The sequence below is a fragment of the Balaenoptera musculus genome, chromosome 4, assembly GCF_009873245.2.
Source record: "Balaenoptera musculus isolate JJ_BM4_2016_0621 chromosome 4, mBalMus1.pri.v3, whole genome shotgun sequence".
Classification (NCBI taxonomy): domain Eukaryota; kingdom Metazoa; phylum Chordata; class Mammalia; order Artiodactyla; family Balaenopteridae; genus Balaenoptera; species Balaenoptera musculus.
This window is the reverse complement of record NC_045788.1, coordinates 79104811-79122159: the sequence shown is the minus strand read 5'-3', so window position 1 is coordinate 79122159 and position 17349 is coordinate 79104811. Positions and strand designations below refer to the sequence as shown.

General features: G+C 38.4%; 1 protein-coding gene across 5 annotated transcripts in view; it reads left to right on the top strand.

Moving 5' to 3' along the window:
* Positions 1-15227, top strand: part of CFAP91 (cilia and flagella associated protein 91) — a 145797-nt gene extending 130570 nt beyond the window's left edge. For 4 of the 5 annotated variants that reach the window (XM_036849510.1, XM_036849513.1, XM_036849512.1 and 1 more), the window contains one exon: positions 14014-15227. The gene's annotated coding sequence lies outside the window, so the exon portion shown is untranslated. Of the gene's footprint in view, positions 1-5341; positions 5419-14013 lie in introns of those variants that run through there. The other variant, XM_036849511.1, reaches the window with a different exon arrangement.
* Positions 15228-17349: the final 2122 nt, after the last annotated feature.

The window sequence follows — 17349 nt, the reverse complement described above, 5'->3', positions numbered from 1 at the left end:
ATGGACTTGAGGATATGGGGAGGGGGAGGGATGAGATGTGACAGGGTGAGAGAGTGTCATGGACATATATACACTACCAAATGTAAAATAGATAGGTAGTGGGAAGCAGCCGCATAGCACAGGGAGATCAGCTCGGTGCTTTGTGACCACCTAGAGGGGTGGGATGGGGAGGGTGGGAGGGAGGGAGATGCAAGAGGGAAGAGATATGGGAACATATGTATATGTATAACTGATTCACTTTGTTATAAAGCAGAAACTAACACACCATTGTAAAGCAATTATACTCCAATAAAGATGTTTAAAAAAAAAAAAAAAGAAACGGAAGAATAAAAACCATATGATCATCTCAATAGATGCAGAAAAAGCTTTTGACAAACTTCAACACTGATTTATGATAAAAACTCCGTAGAAAGTGAGCATAGAGGAACCTACCTCAACAGAATAAAGGCCATGTAAGACAAACCTACAGGTAACATCATACTCACAATTGAAAAGCTGAAAGCATTTTCTTTAAGATCAGGAACAAGACAAGGATGTTCACCCTCACCACTATTATTTAACATAGTTTTGGAAGTCCTAGCCACGGCAATCAGAGAAGAAAAAGAAATAACGGGAATCCAAATTGGAGAAGTAAAACTGTCACTCTTTGCAGATGACATGATACTATACATAGAAACTCTTTTTAAGATGCTATCAAAAGGGACTTCCCTGGTGGTGTAGTGCTTAAGAATCTGCCTGCCAATGCAGGGGACATGGGTTTGATCCTTGGTCCAGGAAGATCCCACATGCCACAGAGCAACTAAGCCCATGCACCACAACTACTGAGCCTGCACTCTAGAGCCCGTGAGCCACAACTACTAAGCCCGCGTGCCACAACTACTAAAGCCCACATGCCTAGAGCCCGTGCTCTGCAACAAGAGAAGCCACGGTGATGAAAAGCCCACACACCACAATGAAGAGTAGCCCCCACTCGCTGCAACTAGAGAAAGCCTGCGCACAGCAATGAAGACCCAACACAGCCAAAAATAAATAAATTTATATATATATAAAAAAAGATGCTACCAGAAAACTACCAGAGCTCATCAGTTAATTTGGTAAAGTTGCAGGATACAAAATACACAGAAACCTGTTGCATTTCTATACATTAATAACAAAAGATCAGAAAGAGAAATTAAAGAAACAGTCCCATTTACCATTGCATCAAAAAGAGTAAAATACCTAGGAATAAACCTACCTAAGGAGACAAAAGACCTGTACTCTGAAAATTATAAGACGCTGATGAAAGAAATCGAAGATGACACAAACAGATGCAAAGTTATACCATGTTCTTGGATTAGAAGAATCAGTATTGTCAAAATGACTATACTACCCAAGGCAATCTACAGATTCAACACAATCCCCATCAAATTACCAATGGCATTTTTCACAGAACTAGAATAAAACATTTTAAAATTTGCATGTTAACACAAAAGACCCTGAATAGCCAAAGCAATCCTGAGAAAGAAAAACGGAGCTGGAGGAATCAGGCTCCCAAACTTCAGACTATACTACAAAGCTATAGTCATCAAGATAGTATGGTACTGGCACAAAAACAGAAATATAAATCAATGGAACAGTTTAGAAAGCCCAGAAATAAATGCACCTATGGTCAATTAATCTACAATAAGGGAGGCAAGAGTTTACAATGGAAAAAAGACAGCCTCTTCAATAAGTGGTGCTGGGAAAACTGGACTGCATGTAAAAGAATGAAATTAGAATACTCCCTAACACCATACACAAAAATAAACTCAAAATGTATTAAAGACCTAAATGTAAGACCAGATACTATAAAACTCTTAGAGGAAAACATAGGCAGAACACTCTGACATAAATCGCAGCAATACCTTTTTCAACCCATCTCCAGAGTAATGGAAATAAAAACAAAAATAAACAAATGGGACCTAATTAAACTCAAAGGCTTTTGCACAGGAAAAGAAACCATAAACAAAGTGAAAATACAACCCACAGACCGGGGGAAAATATTTGCAAATGATGCAACCGACAAGGGATTAGTTTCCAAAATTTACAAACAGCTCATGCAGCTCAATATCAAAAAAACAAACAACCCAATCAAAAAATGGGCAGAAGACCTAAGGAGACATTTCTCCAAAGAAAACATAAAGATGGCCAAGAGGCACATGAAAAGATGTTCAACAATGCTAATAATTAGAGAGATGCAAATCAAAACTACCATGATATATCACCTCACACCAATCACAAAGGCCATCATCAAAAAATCTGCAAAAAATAAATGCTGGAGAGGGTGTGGAGAAAAGGAAACCCTCCTACACTGTTGGTGGGAATGTAAACTGGTGTAGCCACTATAGAAAACAGTATGGAGGTTCCTTCAAAAACTAAAAATAGAATTACCATATGATCCAGCAATCCCACTCCTGGGCATATATCTGCAGAAAACCATGCTCCAAAAGGATACATGCACCCCAATGTTCATTGCAGCACTGTTTACAATAGCCAAGACATGGAAGCAAGCTAAATGTCCACTGACAGATGAATGCATAAAGATGTGGTTCATATATACAAGGGAATACTACTCAGCCATAGAAAAGAACGAAATAATGCCATTTACAGCAACATGGATGGACCTGGAGATTATCATACTAAGTGAAGTCAGTCAGACAGAGATAGACAAATATCATATGACATCGCTTATATGTGGAATTTTTAAAAAGATGATACAAATGAACTTATTTATAAAACAGAGACTCACAGAGTTAGAGAACGAACTTATGGTTACCAGTGGGGAATGGTGGGGGGAGTTTGGGATTGACATGTACACACTCCTATATTTAAAATAGATAGCCAACAAGGATCTACTGTATAGCATAGGGAACTCTGCTCAATACTCTGTAATAACATAAATGGGAAAAGAATTTGAAAACGAAGAGATACATGTATATGTATAACTCAATCACTTTGCTGTACACCTGAAACTAACACAACATTGTTAATCAACTATACTCCAATATAAATTAAAAATTAAAAATAAATCATCTTTAATGTTGGGGTAGTCATTTTTCTTCCATGCCAATTAAATAAGATTAATAATTTACATCGTTTGAATTGAATACATCTGCATTTACTTCTGAGTATAACACCTGTTCTATGACATCTACGGTGATCTTTGAAATCAAGCCATAAGAGTTTTAAAGTGATTCTTTCTTTTATACTTAAGTTGTTTTTTTAAAAAATTAATTTATTTAATTTATTTATTTTTGGCTGCGCTGGGCCTTTGTTGCTGGGTGTGGGCTTTCTCTAGCTGTGGTGAGTGGGGGCTACTCTTCATTACAGTGCACGGGCTTCTCACTGCGGTGGCTTCTCTTGTTGTGGAGCATGGGCTCTAGGCATGTGGGCTTCAGTAGTTGTGGCACGTGGGCTCAGTAGTTGTGGCTCGTGGGCTCCAGAGCGCAGGCTCAGTAGTTGTGGCGCACAGGCTTGGTTGCTCTGCAGCATGTGGGATCTTCCTGGACCAGGGCTTGAACCTGTGTCCCCTGCATTGGCAGGCAGATTGTTAACCACTGCGCCACCAGGGAAGCTCTATACTTAGGTTTTAATGAAACGTATTTTACTTTCACTATGTAAAGCATGTTGTGGTTATAAAATATAGTTTCAAAAAAAACCTACTTTCCAGGCTAGCTACAGACACTCAGCAACGAAGGTTAACCAATAAATTAATACAGTATCTTCTTAATACTTTATTAAATATGGTTGGAACATGATGCTTAGTTGCCCCCATAGTATATATCACTTCCTCTTCCTTCTCTCAGAGGGAAGGACAGATGTGAGGTTATTTCATAATATTTAGTGAGAGGGTCAGTAGGCATGGACTACTGATTAAAAACAAAATTTTTAAATCAGCTAAAGACAAAAGAGGTAATAAAATTGTGAGGCATTTCTGGGGGAAAATTTATGAGTAGAAAAATCCATTGAGTTGAGTCTGGCATTTGGAGCCATTTTTTTCCTTAGAGAATATGCAGATTCTAGTAAATGTGGCTGAAAAGCTGAGCAATACTTTCACAAGCTTTGCAAAACTAGAGGGACAAAAACTGGAGTCAAGGTTGAGTCCCTAGTAAACCTCCTCCATTTGGGCTGGGACTCCATAAGATTATGCCCTAGTAGAAAGTGTTCACTGGAAGTAAATCACCCCTCGAATACACTACAGTTTAGCTTCTAATCATCTGAAAGATCAAAAAAACCCTCAGTCCCATAAAACAAATTTAGAAGATCCTTGATTCCTGTTGCCTCAAGGAAACTGTCAGGGACAACACTTAAATTCCCTTTGGAGAAAGTTGGCATCATCCTAGACCTCAATTTATTTTCACAATTTTTCATGAACAAGTTCCAGAACACAGCACGGATATCCAGTATATGAAGAGACATGACAATTTGAACAAGCAGCAGAAAGTACAGATAACAGAAACAGACCTAAAGGGATCTAAGCTATTGGAATTATTAGACACAGATTTTAGAATAACTATGCTTACTGCTATGTACTTCTAGCCTCCAGAATTGTGAGAAAATACATTTTTGTTGTTTAAGCCACCAGGTCTATGGTATTTTTTTATGGCAGCCCAATCTAAGATTTTGGCACCACAAGTGAAGCACTGCTGTACCAAATACCTAAATGTGTGGAAGCAACTTTGGAACTAGATAATGTGTAGAGGTGGGAAGAGTTTTGAGATGCATGCTGGGAATATGGGTGTTAAGGGCAATTCTGACAAGGTCTCAGATGGAAATGTGGAATGTGTTATTGGAAACTGGAGGAAAGGCAATCCATGTTATAAAGTGGCAAAGAACTTGGCTGAACTTTGTTCTAGTGTTCTGTGGAATGTAGAACTTCTGAGCAATGAAATCGGATATTTAGCTGAGAAGACTTCTAAGCAAAGTGTTGAAGGAGCAGCTTGGTTCCTCATGACTGCTTTTATAGGAAAATATGAATGGAGAGAGATGAACTGAAGAAGGAATAGTTAAGCAAAAGAAACAAGAACTTGTAGATTTGGAAAATTCTCAGCCTATCCATATTTCAAAAAATGAGAAAATCCATTCTGAAAAAGAACACTAAGGGTCTGGCTGAACAGCTATTTGATAAAGAGTCTATGGAATTATAAGAGTAGGAACTCTGCCAGTTTGAAATGAAGGAATGGACATAAGATGAAGGAAGGCATCAGACTTCTTGGATTTGACAGGATGACATGATAGAGCCATTATGCTGCAAATGTGCAGCATTTAAGAAGAGGGAAAAATAATCCTGAAGGCTTATCAACCACTTCCTCGGTTTCAACAGGTCAGATGGCCTCTGCCCAGAACCTTAAGGATGGGACCACCTATGGCATCCTACCCTGGCAGAGGTGCAGCGATGGGATCCCCACCGAGGCTGTAGGGATGGGGGACAACAGAGCTGGAGGGGTGGGGCCATCCCCAGAGCCACTGGAGTAATGCTGCCATCCCAGTGGACCTGGAAGGTAGGATGCTGAGCCAAAGGGGATTAATCTTGAATTTTAAGATCCAACAGAATTTGTCTAGCTAGGCTTTGGATTTGCTTGGGACCCATTACTCTTTTCTTCCTTCTGATTTCTCCCTTTTGGAATGGAAGTATCTGTCCTAGGCCTGTCCCACCATTGTATTTTGCAAGTACATAATGTGCCTGCTTCACTGCTGGAGAGGAATATTGCCTCAGGATGAATCACACCTGGAGTCTCACCCACGTCTGATTTAGATGAGAATTTGGACTTCAGACCTTAGAGTTGATGCTTGAATGACTTAAGACTTTGGGGCTGTTGGGATGGAATGAATGTATTCTGCATGTGAGAAGGACATGAATTTTGGGAGGCTAGGATGGAATGCAATGCTCTGAATTGTGTCCCCCCCCCCCCCAGAATTCGTATGTTGAAGCCCTAACCTCCAATATGATGGCATTTGGAAATGAGGACTGTGGGATACAATTAGGATTAGATGATATCAGGAGGGTGGGTCCCTCATGATGGGAATAGTGCTCTTATAAGAAGAGACACCAGAGAGCTTGCTTTCTCTCTCTTTCCCTGCCATGTGAGGACATAGCAAGAAGGCAGCTATCTACAAGCCTGGAAGAGAGTCCTCCCCAGAAACTGACCATGATGGCACCTTGATCTTGGACTTCTAGCCTCCAGAACTGTGAGAAAATAAATTCCTAATAGCCAAAACAATCTTGAGAAAGAAGGACAACGCTGGAGGTACGATACGCCCTGATTTCAAACTATACTACAAAGCTACAGTAATCAAAACAGTATGATACGGGCACAAAACAGACAAATTGATCAATGGAACAGAACAGAGAGCCCAGTAATAAACTCACACTTATATAGGCAGTTATCTATGACAAAGGAGGGAAGAATATACAATGGGGAAATGCAGCCTTTTTAATAAATGGTGTTGGGGAAACTAGACAGCTACACGGAAAAGAACCAAACTGGACTACTTTCTCACACCATGCACAAAAGTAAATTCAAAGTAAATTAAAGACTTAAATATAAGACCTGAAACCATAAAACTTCTAGAATAAAACATAGGTAGGATGCTCTTGGACACTGGCCATAGTAGTATTTTTTTTCTTGCTATGTCTCGTTAGGCAAGGGAAACAAAGCAAAAATAAACAAATAGGACTATATCAAACTAAAAAACTTTTGCACAGTTAAGGAAACTATCAACAAAATGAAAAGGCCACATACTGAATGGGAGAAGACATTTGCAAATGATATATACAGTAAGGGGTTAATATCCAAAATATACAAAGAACTCATATAACTCAACATCAAAAAAAACTCAATTAAAAATTAGGCAGAGGGGGACTTCCCTGGTGGTCCAGTGGTTGAGACTCTGCCTCCCAATGCAGGGGACGCGGGTTTGATCCCTGATCAGGGAACTAAAATCCCACATGCCACGGGGCAACTAAGCCCGTGCGCCGCAACTACTGAGCCCGCACGCTTTAGAGCATGTGTGCCACAACTACTGAGACTGTGCACCACAACTAGAGAGCCTGCACACCACAACACCTGAGCCTGTGCACTCTGGAGCCCACATGCCACAACTAGAGAGGCCGCATGCCGCAACTACTGAGCCTGTGTGCTCTGGTGCCCATGCGCCACAACTAGAGAGAAGCCCGCGCACTGCAACAAAAGATCCCACATGCCACAATGAAGATCCCGCATGCCACAACTAAGACCCGATGCAGCCAAATAAATAAATAAATAATAAGTTAATTTAAAAAAATAGGCAGAGGATCCAAGTAGACTTTTTCCAAAGAAGACATACAGATGGCCAACAGGCACATGAAAAGATCCTCAACATCAATAATCATCAGGGAAATGCAAATCAAAACCACAATGATATCACCTCACACCTGTCAGAATGGCTATTATCAAAAAGACCACAAAAAACAAGTGTTAGCAAGGCTGTGGAGAAAAGGGAACCCTTGTGCACTGTTGGTGGGAATGTCAATTAGTGCAGCTACTATGGAAAACAGTACGGAAATTCCTCAAAAAATTAAAAATAGAACTACCATGTGATCCAGCAATTCCACTCCTGGGTAATTATCCAAAGAAAATGAAAACACTAATTAAAAAAGATATGTGCACCCCTATGTTCATAGCAGCATTATTTACAGTTGCCAAGATATGGAAGCAACCTAAGTTCCTATCAGTAGATGAATGGATAAAGAAGATGTGGTACATGTATACACAGTGGAATATTACTCAGCCATAAAAAAGAATGAAACCTTGCCATTTGTGATAACATGGATGGATCTACAGGATATCATTCTAAGTGGAATAAATCAGACCGAGAGAGAAAAATACTGTATGATTTCACTTATATGCAAAATCTAAAAACAAAAGAAAAAATAAAATCATAACCATATAGAGAGTCATAGCTACAGAGAACGAAGAGGTGGTTTCCATAGGGGAGGGGGTGGATGGAAGAGAGAAATAGGTGAGGGAGATTCCAGTTGCAAAATAAATGAGGCTTGGGTAGGAAATGTACAATTTGGGGAATATAGTCAAAAATTATGTAATATTTTTGCATGGTGACAGATCATAACTAGACTTATCGGGATCATTTTGAAATGTATAGAAAAATCGAATCACTATGTTGTGTAATAAGAACTAACATAGTTTTGTAAGTCAATTATACTTCAAAAACAAACTCAGAAAAAGAGATCAATCTGTGGTTACCAGAGGTGTGGGGGGAGAAGTGGAGATTGGACGAACGCAATCAAAAGGTATAAACTTTCAGTTACAAGATAAATTAGTACTGGGGATGTAATAAACATGATAAATATAATGAACACTGCTACATGTTATATATGAAAGTGGTTAAGAGAGTAAATCCTGGGCTTCCCTGGTGGCGCAGTGGTTAAGAATCCGCCTGCCAATGCAGGGGACATGGGTTCAAGCCCTGGTCCAGGAAGGTCCCACATGCAGCGTAGCAACTAAGCCCACGTGCCACAACTACTGAAGCCCACGCACCTAGAGCCCATGCTCCGCAACAAAAGAAGCCACCGCGATGAGAAGCCCGTGCACCACAACGAAGAGTAGCCACCGCTCGCTGCAACTAGAGAAAGCCCACACGCAGCAACAAAGACCCAATGCAGCCAAAAATAAATAAATAATAAAATTTTTTTTTTTAAGTTTCTCTTTAGGGGCTTCCCTGGTGGCGCAGTGGTTGGGAGTCTGCCTGCCGGTGCGGGGGACACGGGTTCGAGCCCTGGTCTGGGAGGATCCCACATGCCGCGGAGCAGCTAGGCCCGTGAGCCACAACTACTGAGCCTGCGCGTCTGGAGCCTGTGCTCTGCAACAAGAGAGACCGCGATAGTGAGAGGCCCATGCACCGCGATGAAGAGTGGCCCCCGCTTGCCACAACTGGAGAAAGCCCTCGCACAGAAACGAAGACCCAACACAGCCAAAAATAAATAAATAAATTAAGTTTTAAAAAAAAGTTTCTCTTTAAAAAAAAAAAGAGTAAATCCTGAGTTCTCATTTAAAAAGAAAAAGAAAATATGTTTCTGTTACTTAAGCTACCCAGTCTAAGGTATTTTGTTATGCCATCCTGAGCTAAGACACTTACTATGTTCAAAGAAATGAAAGTCAATATGGAAATTTTTAAGAGAACTAGAAATGATAAAAATGATATAGCAGATTTGAAGAAGATAGAAGTTCTAGAATTTAAAAATACAGAAGTCAACATGAGAAACTCAATGAATAGATTTAAGAACAGGATATATACAGCTGAAGAGAAAATTTGTAAATTAAAAGATCAGAATAATTTATCTAGAAAGAATCACAGAGACAAAGAATTGGAAACTACAGAAAAAAAGGATAGATGTAGTATAACTTAATCCTTAGGAAGCGACAAAAGGATAGTAGGCATGGACAACTGATTCAAGAAATTTGACTTCTAAGAGAAGAAATATGTTGGGAAATCATATAAAATATGAATTTTCTAAAACCAATGAAAGGGTCAATGTTTAAGAAGGCTTCTTAACCCCAAGTAGACAAAATAAAAAGAAATCTATACCTAGATGCATTTTAATATGACTACTGAAAACAAAAGAAAATCTTAAAAGTGTTGAGAGAGAAAAGATGAATTACCTTCAAAAGAGCAATAATTAAGCTGAGAGTTGACTTCTCACCAGAAACAAAGCCAGAAAATACTGGAATGATATTTTCAATATGCTTAAATAGTATAATAAAATAGGATTCTATACCTTTCAAAAATATCCTTGAGAATGACAATAAAAGACATTTTCAGATAAATGAAACAGAAAATTTGTCAGTAGGAGATTTGCCCTACAATAAATTACTAAAGGGTGTTCTTCAAGCAGAAGGAAAATTATCCCAGTTGGAAGGTTGGAGATAAATGAAGGATCAACATGTGGATAAATATTTATTGATGGCATATAACAACAATTAGAAGAAACAGCAACAATAGCAGCAGTACAGTTATACAACAACAATAGTATATAAGTCAGAAAGGGCATAGATGGGTTAAATTGTCTCAAGCCACTTGCATTGTCTAGGAAGAGGATAAAAGTATCACCTAACATTACAGTTGATAACTCAAGGAAACATTTTGTATCCTTTAGGGTAAATCCTAAAGGATAGTGAAAAGATGTATGACATCTAAACTAACAGAAGAAAATGAAATAAATAAAGAACACTCAGTACAAAAGGAGGACAGAAGGAGAGAAAAAGGAAACAGAACCAACAGAAAGCTCTGAATAAAATGGTAGGTGTTTATCATTGACTCATCATTTAATTACATTAAATGTAAATAGACTAAATGCTCAAAGTCAAGTCAGAATTTGTCAGACGGAATTTAAAAAATAACTCAATTGTATGCCTTTTATATATAAAATCTAAATATGCAGAATGGTTACAAGTTAAAGGAAAGTAAAAGACACCATGAAAACACCATCCACAGGAAAGCTGATGTTAACTACATTAATGACAAACAAAGAAGACTTTAAGCTGGAAAGTACTTACTAGAGCAAAAGAGGGACACTTCATAAAGATAAAGGTTTAATTCATTGGGAAGGTATAATGAATCAGAATTTGAATATATCTAATAACATGGTCTCAACCATATGAAGCAAAGGTTAAGAGAACTGCAAGGAGAAATAGAAAAATCCATAATAATGCTGGGAATTTTAATCTCTATCAGGAACTGATACGGCAAGCAGAGGAAAAAAAACTAAAAAATAGAAGATTTGAGATATATAGTTAAGAAATTTCACCTAATGGACATTTATAGAATATTATACCCAACAACTCCAGGATGCAAATTATTTTCAAGCACACAGAGAACATTTGCAAAAACTGACTATATACTGTGTCATAAAGCAAGTGTCAACTATTTCAAAGTTGAAATCGTGGCAAAGTGTGTTCTCTGATAAAAATGGAATGAAACTAGAAATCAATGACAAGATAATTCTAATTTGTTTGGAAATTAGGAAGTTCAGGTGTAAATAATCTGTTCATCAAAGAAAATATCAGAATAGAAACTTGAAAATATTTTGAACTGAAAAATGACCAAAATGCTACATATATATCCAACATGTGAAATGGGACTGATGTGGTGCTTAGATGGAAATTTGTAGGCTTAAAGGCATTTATTAGAAGAGAAAAGGTGAAAGTAAGACTAAGTATCCTTTTCCAGAATTTAGAAAAAGAATGGCAAATTAGATGCAGAAAAAGTAAAAGGAAGGAAACAAAAGTAACAGGAATTAATAAAACAAAATAGACATGTCTTCTGATTCTAAGTAGATACAGTAGGTAGCTTCAAGAATTAGAGAAAATTATGGATATATTGTAAATGTAACCTTTCAGAGACAGTGAAGAGCTCTGGCAATAAAGGGGAACTCGATGAACTAAAATGGTAGAGAGGAAAGAGTCCTTCCTAAGTGATCTAAGATCACTGGCCATTTTCTTCCCTTGAGGCACTGGCCAAATCTGGTTCTAAGACTTTACTAAGGGAAACAGAAACCAGCAAGACTTTTAAAAACTCTGTGTGAGCAAGCATGATGGATTGGAATCTGGAGGAGCCCCAGATGTAAGGTCAAATTTCCCCAGAATGTCAGCTTTAGGTTTTTGGTAGATAACCCCTTTACTAGTAGAAAGATGTTTGAATCTATCATGTGTTATTTAGCCAGCTGTGTCAATGTGATCCTCACTCAGCCTCATGGATTTATCCATTGTTAATTTATTGTTCCATGAATTTTTTTTGTCAGAAATAGCAGAATATCCTGACTTGCCCTACCACCATGACGTTTGATGGTTTAGCACTGGTAGCATTTTTGTGTGATTTTTTGAGCTCAGAACAAGATTGAGATTTTTCTAAGAAAACTACCCTTAACCACCATCATGGAACACTGAATGACTTTGGAAATTAGCTTTTGCTGCAGGCTTGGTAATATTTTTTAATGAATCCAACCTAAAATTACAAGGCAAAACAGAACCTGTATGTAGAATTTATACTATGGTAAAGTCATTTCAATGGCAACTAACATTGTCTGAATCACAAGAAATAGTAAGCTGCTTTATATACTTCCTGTGCTACCAAAGCTAAAAAAACAAGGTGTCCATTCCCATGCATATTTGCAGTGAATGTATTTTCTGAGCTTAAACTATACTTCCAGGAGCGTTTTTTGGACCTTGAAACAAGTGCAAAGGAAATTTCCATATTTCAAAGTTATTTAACTGCGCAGTGGAGGCATGTCCATCTAACCTTCATGGAAGTGATTAATCTGCATTATAATGATGTGCTAAAAGGCAAATATCAAGAGAAGAATCTAATGGAGTTCTCTAAATGCCTTCCAAGCAATAAATAGGCACAATTAAAAGCACATGCTTATGGACTGAGATCAGTATTGCCAGCACCTATCTGTGAAAGACATTTTTTAAAACTGAAGTATAGTTGATTTACATATTTTGTTGGTTTCAGGTGTACAGCAAAGTGATTCAGTTTTAAAATTCTTTTCTATTATACGTTATTACAAGATACTGAATATAATTCCGTGTGCTATACAGTAAATCCTTATTGTTTATCTATTTTATATATGGTAATGTGTATCTATTAATCATTCCTAATTTTTCCCTCCCTGCCCCTTTCCCCTTTGGTAACCGTAAGTTTGTTTTCTATGTCTGTGAGTCTGTTTCTGTTCTGTACTATTTTTTAGATTCCACATATAAGTGATATCATATTTGTCTGAAAGACATTTTCAAAACTTCAATGGGGGGAAGTCTCATTACACATCACCGTTAACAGATGAACATTTGCAATCAATTTAAATTACCTGAACCCCAATTAAGTAAAATGTTATCCCCTAAATAACAGTTTCATTCTTTTCTTCAGGAGACCTGTATTACAAAAAACTGTAGTCAACTATTATTACTATCTTCTGAATTTTATCAATAAAATTTGTGAAAATTTGTTTTCTTTCTTGTTATTTTAGTACCTACATAATATGCTTGATTTTGTCTTTTGGCCCACAAAGCCTAAAATATTTACTGTCAGGCCCTTTGCAGAAAAAGTCTGTTAATTCCTACTCTACAGCAGATAAAAAGAATGAAGAACTAAAGACAAACACATAGATGAATCTCACAAATATAATAAGAACTGAAAGAAGCCAAATCCAAAAAAAAAAAAATCTACAGTATGAGTCTATTCATATAAAATTCAAAGTCAGCACTAAACTGTGTGTTGAGGAGTATACACTTAGGTAATGATATAAAAAAAAGCAATGAAGTGATTACTGTAAAAATCAAATAAAAATCAGAATAGTGATTCGTTTAGAGGGTAAGAACAGGGTTGTGATTGGAACAAAGCGGGAGCTTATGGGAGTTTTTGCCCTGGGTGGTATTTACAGAGATGAGTAGTACACATTAATTCATTAAGCTGTACAATGATTTTTTTTTGTACTTTGTGTGTCATATTCTGTAGTTAAAAGTTAGAAATACCTATGTAGATATACAAACATGTACATACGTGCATTATGCTTGCAATATACACAGAATAATCCTGGAAAGATCAATGTGAACTTGGTAAATAGTTGTTGCTGGCATGGAAACTGAGCACTGTAGGTCAGACTGGGGGGAAAGAGGCTTACTTTCCGCATGTTTCTGTCCTTTTGTAGTCTGAATTTTTTTTTTACTATATACACATATTAATTTTTAAGTTATACTAGTTAATGTAAAGTCTTTTTTCAAGTTGTAGAATTTAGAAACTGAGACTAACTGAGGGAAGTTAGGAAACGTTTGGATCGTGGGGCCCGTAAGCAGCAGAGCTGGGATATGTCTGGGGCTGTGTGACTTCAAAACCAGGACTCTGTGTAATTGTATCTCAGTAATTTTTTGGATGTGTTGATCTGATAATGATTGTTTCTAAAAAAATGATGTAATCATAAATATTCGTGTTGTTTTTTTACAGACTATGATCTTTTTAAAAAGAAGCTGTACAAATCATCATAGAGCATTCCAGTCATCTGTGCTTCTCCTCAGATGTGCAGCTCTTATGGGCTTGTCAATATGTGATGCATGAGGAAAACAGATTTATTTTCTTTAAACTCCCAATAATTTAAAATGATTTTCAGTAATAATAATCAAATGAAGGAGCTTTATTCTCTTTGGTGTTTCCTAGAGGCTCTACTTCAAGAGAACATTTTCTCATGTCTCATTCCAACATTTCGTTAACTATGAAGATATGCCAGCTTGTTGAATCAAATAAAAAATGTTACTGGATATTTAAGTGGTTTTGGTTTGCTATTCATAGTGCATTGGCATTATCTGTTAAGACTGAAAATATGCAATCCCCATGACCCAGCATTTCATTCTCACAACATTTCATTCTCCAGAAGAAATGCATGAGTATGTACACCAACAGGCATGACAAGAATGCTGTAGCAGCACTATTCATGCTGACCCAAATGTCTATCTACATAGGAACAGAAAAGTAAACCTTGGTATATCCATACAATGGCACATCAAGTCACCACTGAGCTTTAGCTCTGAGAAGTATATTCTTGCAACACCCATGGAGAGGGTGCTGCTGGAGAGCAATCTGCCCATCCTACGTTTTGACAAGTGTCAGGGTTGAATAGCTCTCTCCTCATTTAAAGATCAATAAATAGGAAAAACAATAAATAAACAAAAGCATCCACAACAAATCAACATGGGACCCATGTAAAGAACTTATGAAAGAAAATGTATGTTATCTGAAAACAATGAAAGCCTATCTTAGAAAATATCTTACTGTAATAGGGAAGAGCTAGTTCTGACTCCATGTTGGATCTGTTTCTTTTACTTTAGCCTTTGCTTTTCATTGCTTTTGTTATTAGAGTCACTGTCTATAACTGTAAGCTTAATGGCCTGCCACAGGGAACCCTGCTCCTCTGCCTGACTGTTAAACTACAGTGCCTTTGTTCAGCTCACATAGAGACATTCTGACCCTGCCCACCTGTGAATGGCTGCAGAAAAGAAGAAATTAACACATCCCCTCCTCAGTGCGGCCAAGCGAGAAGATATTTTGCAAGACAAACGGCCTTTTTACTTTACTTCCTCACCTCCTCCCCCTCTCTGTTCTATAAAAGAAACTGGCATCCAGACCCCGATAAGATGGTTATGTTGAGTCTTTAGTCTGCTATCTTCTTGGCCTGCTGGCTTTCCGAATAAAGTCACTATTCCTTGCCTCGACACCTCGTCTCCTGATTTATTGGCCTGTCGTGCAGTGAGCAGAGCGAGCTTGGACTCAGTAACAAATTGGGCTTAGCCAGCCAGGAGCCTTGCTGCTTGTGGCTCGCCAGCCCCAGTCAGGGAATATTGGAGCAAGGCCCTAGCAGCTGCCAGGCCCATTTGTCCTGTGGATCTTCCCTTCAGAATTCCCTGAAGTGGCACCAGCTACCCCAGCACTCGGCAGTTGATGCAAGGAATTGACAAACTTCTATGAGTCGACGGACTCAATTTTGGAGGGTAAGTTGCTCAGGTGTGCACACCGTGAGCATATTCCCCCCTCAATTTGGGCTTTTCCTTTATAAGACAAGCTAATTTGTTTGGTTGGGGTACCCTGTTGGAGAGGAGAATTGTTGTTGGACTCTATCTGATCTGGGAACGGGTTCGTTGGTTTTGGTTTTTTGTGTCAATGTTGGAATTTGTTTGGGCTTTTTGTGTTGGAATTTGTTTGCATCTTTTGTGTTTTGGTGTCATCAAACTTATAAAAATGGGAAGTAACTCTAACTATCCTGAAGGAGAGCCCTTTGGGGGTGTATATGAGATAAATGGGCAAAACATAGATGTTAACCTATGACTAAGACAGACATGATATACTATTGTAATAGGGTGTGGACCCAATATATGTTAAGTTCAGAAGAGCAATGGCCCCTGAATGACTCACTCAATTATTATACGATCTCACAATTAGAAGTGTTTTGCAAAAGAGCAAAGAAAAGAGATGAGATTCCATATGTAGGAGCATTTATGCTATTGCATCAGGAGGAAAAGGAGTCAGAGGGCTGCCACCTTATGGTGCAGTGGTCTGAAAGGAAACCCAAGGGGAAACCTGTTCTACAAGGGGAAGAGGGAGAAAATGAGAGTGGGGGTGTGTTACTTCAAAATCTAAAGCCCCTCCGGCCTATCCAGCTCCCCCACTGGCCGAGCAAGCTGCACCGGCAGTTGTTTCAACTGCCCCCCCATGCCACCAACATATTCACTCCTTTCACCACCTCCTGTTTCTCCTACCCATGGGGATCGAATAGAAGTTTCTATATTAACCCCTGGAGCATAGGGACCCGGTTTAGTATTACCATCTAAGACCCGACAGGGCACCCAATTTGGACTGGGAGCCACTTCTGCAGCAGGGCAATTTCCCTTGTGCTGATATCCTGTAAGAGGCCAGGGGACTCCCTTAGACTTGAGGCATCTGATTCTAGTTTCCCCACAGGAGCCCTGGGTAACTTCGACAGTAGGGAACAAGTTGATTGACTTTCTAATAGATACGGGTGCCACATATTCTGTGGTAAACACCAAGATGGCACAGAAAACATCTCAGTCTATCCCGGTCACAGGAGTTTCTGGAGAAGTACAAAACCATTCATTCTTACAACCTCTTAGAATGCCAACTAGGGAACCTCACCCTGAAACATAGCTTCTTATATATGCCAGAGTATCCAATCCCCCTTTCTTGGGACAAGTCTCCTTTGTAAATTAAATGCTCAAGTAACTTTTTCACCAGAACACTTTGACATCAGGGTCCCACCAGAGCACTCTTTAAGCCTACAAATGGCGCTCATGGAAACTCCAGAGAAGGAAACAAAGTCATCCTCGGAGAAACTTGCCTGTATCTTTGAGATTCAAATGTCCTATCTGGTTTTCTCAGGAACTCTCTCATCTCTGCCATCATTTTAAAATGCAAATTTTGAAAAGAGGGCAAAGTAATTTAGAACTTGACTTGTTTTCCATAACTATTAAGTAAAAAGGGTTGAGCCATTTAGACAAGTGAGCTTGATTTGTTCCATGTGCCAGAAACCCAATTTTAATCCAACCTCTTTTGTAAACTGATGGGTTTTACATTGCTGTACCTGACTCAGGGCTGAAATTTTGAAAGGAGAACTATGAGGTCTCTCTGTTTGTTTGTGTTTGTATATGTCTTTGTCTTTGGATAACATTGCTGAGGTTAATCTGTAAATGAGCTCTATTTAATTGGCTTAAAGAAAAGTAAGCGCTTATAAACCAAACAATTCTAAATACAAGAGAAATTAAGCTAAATGAAGGT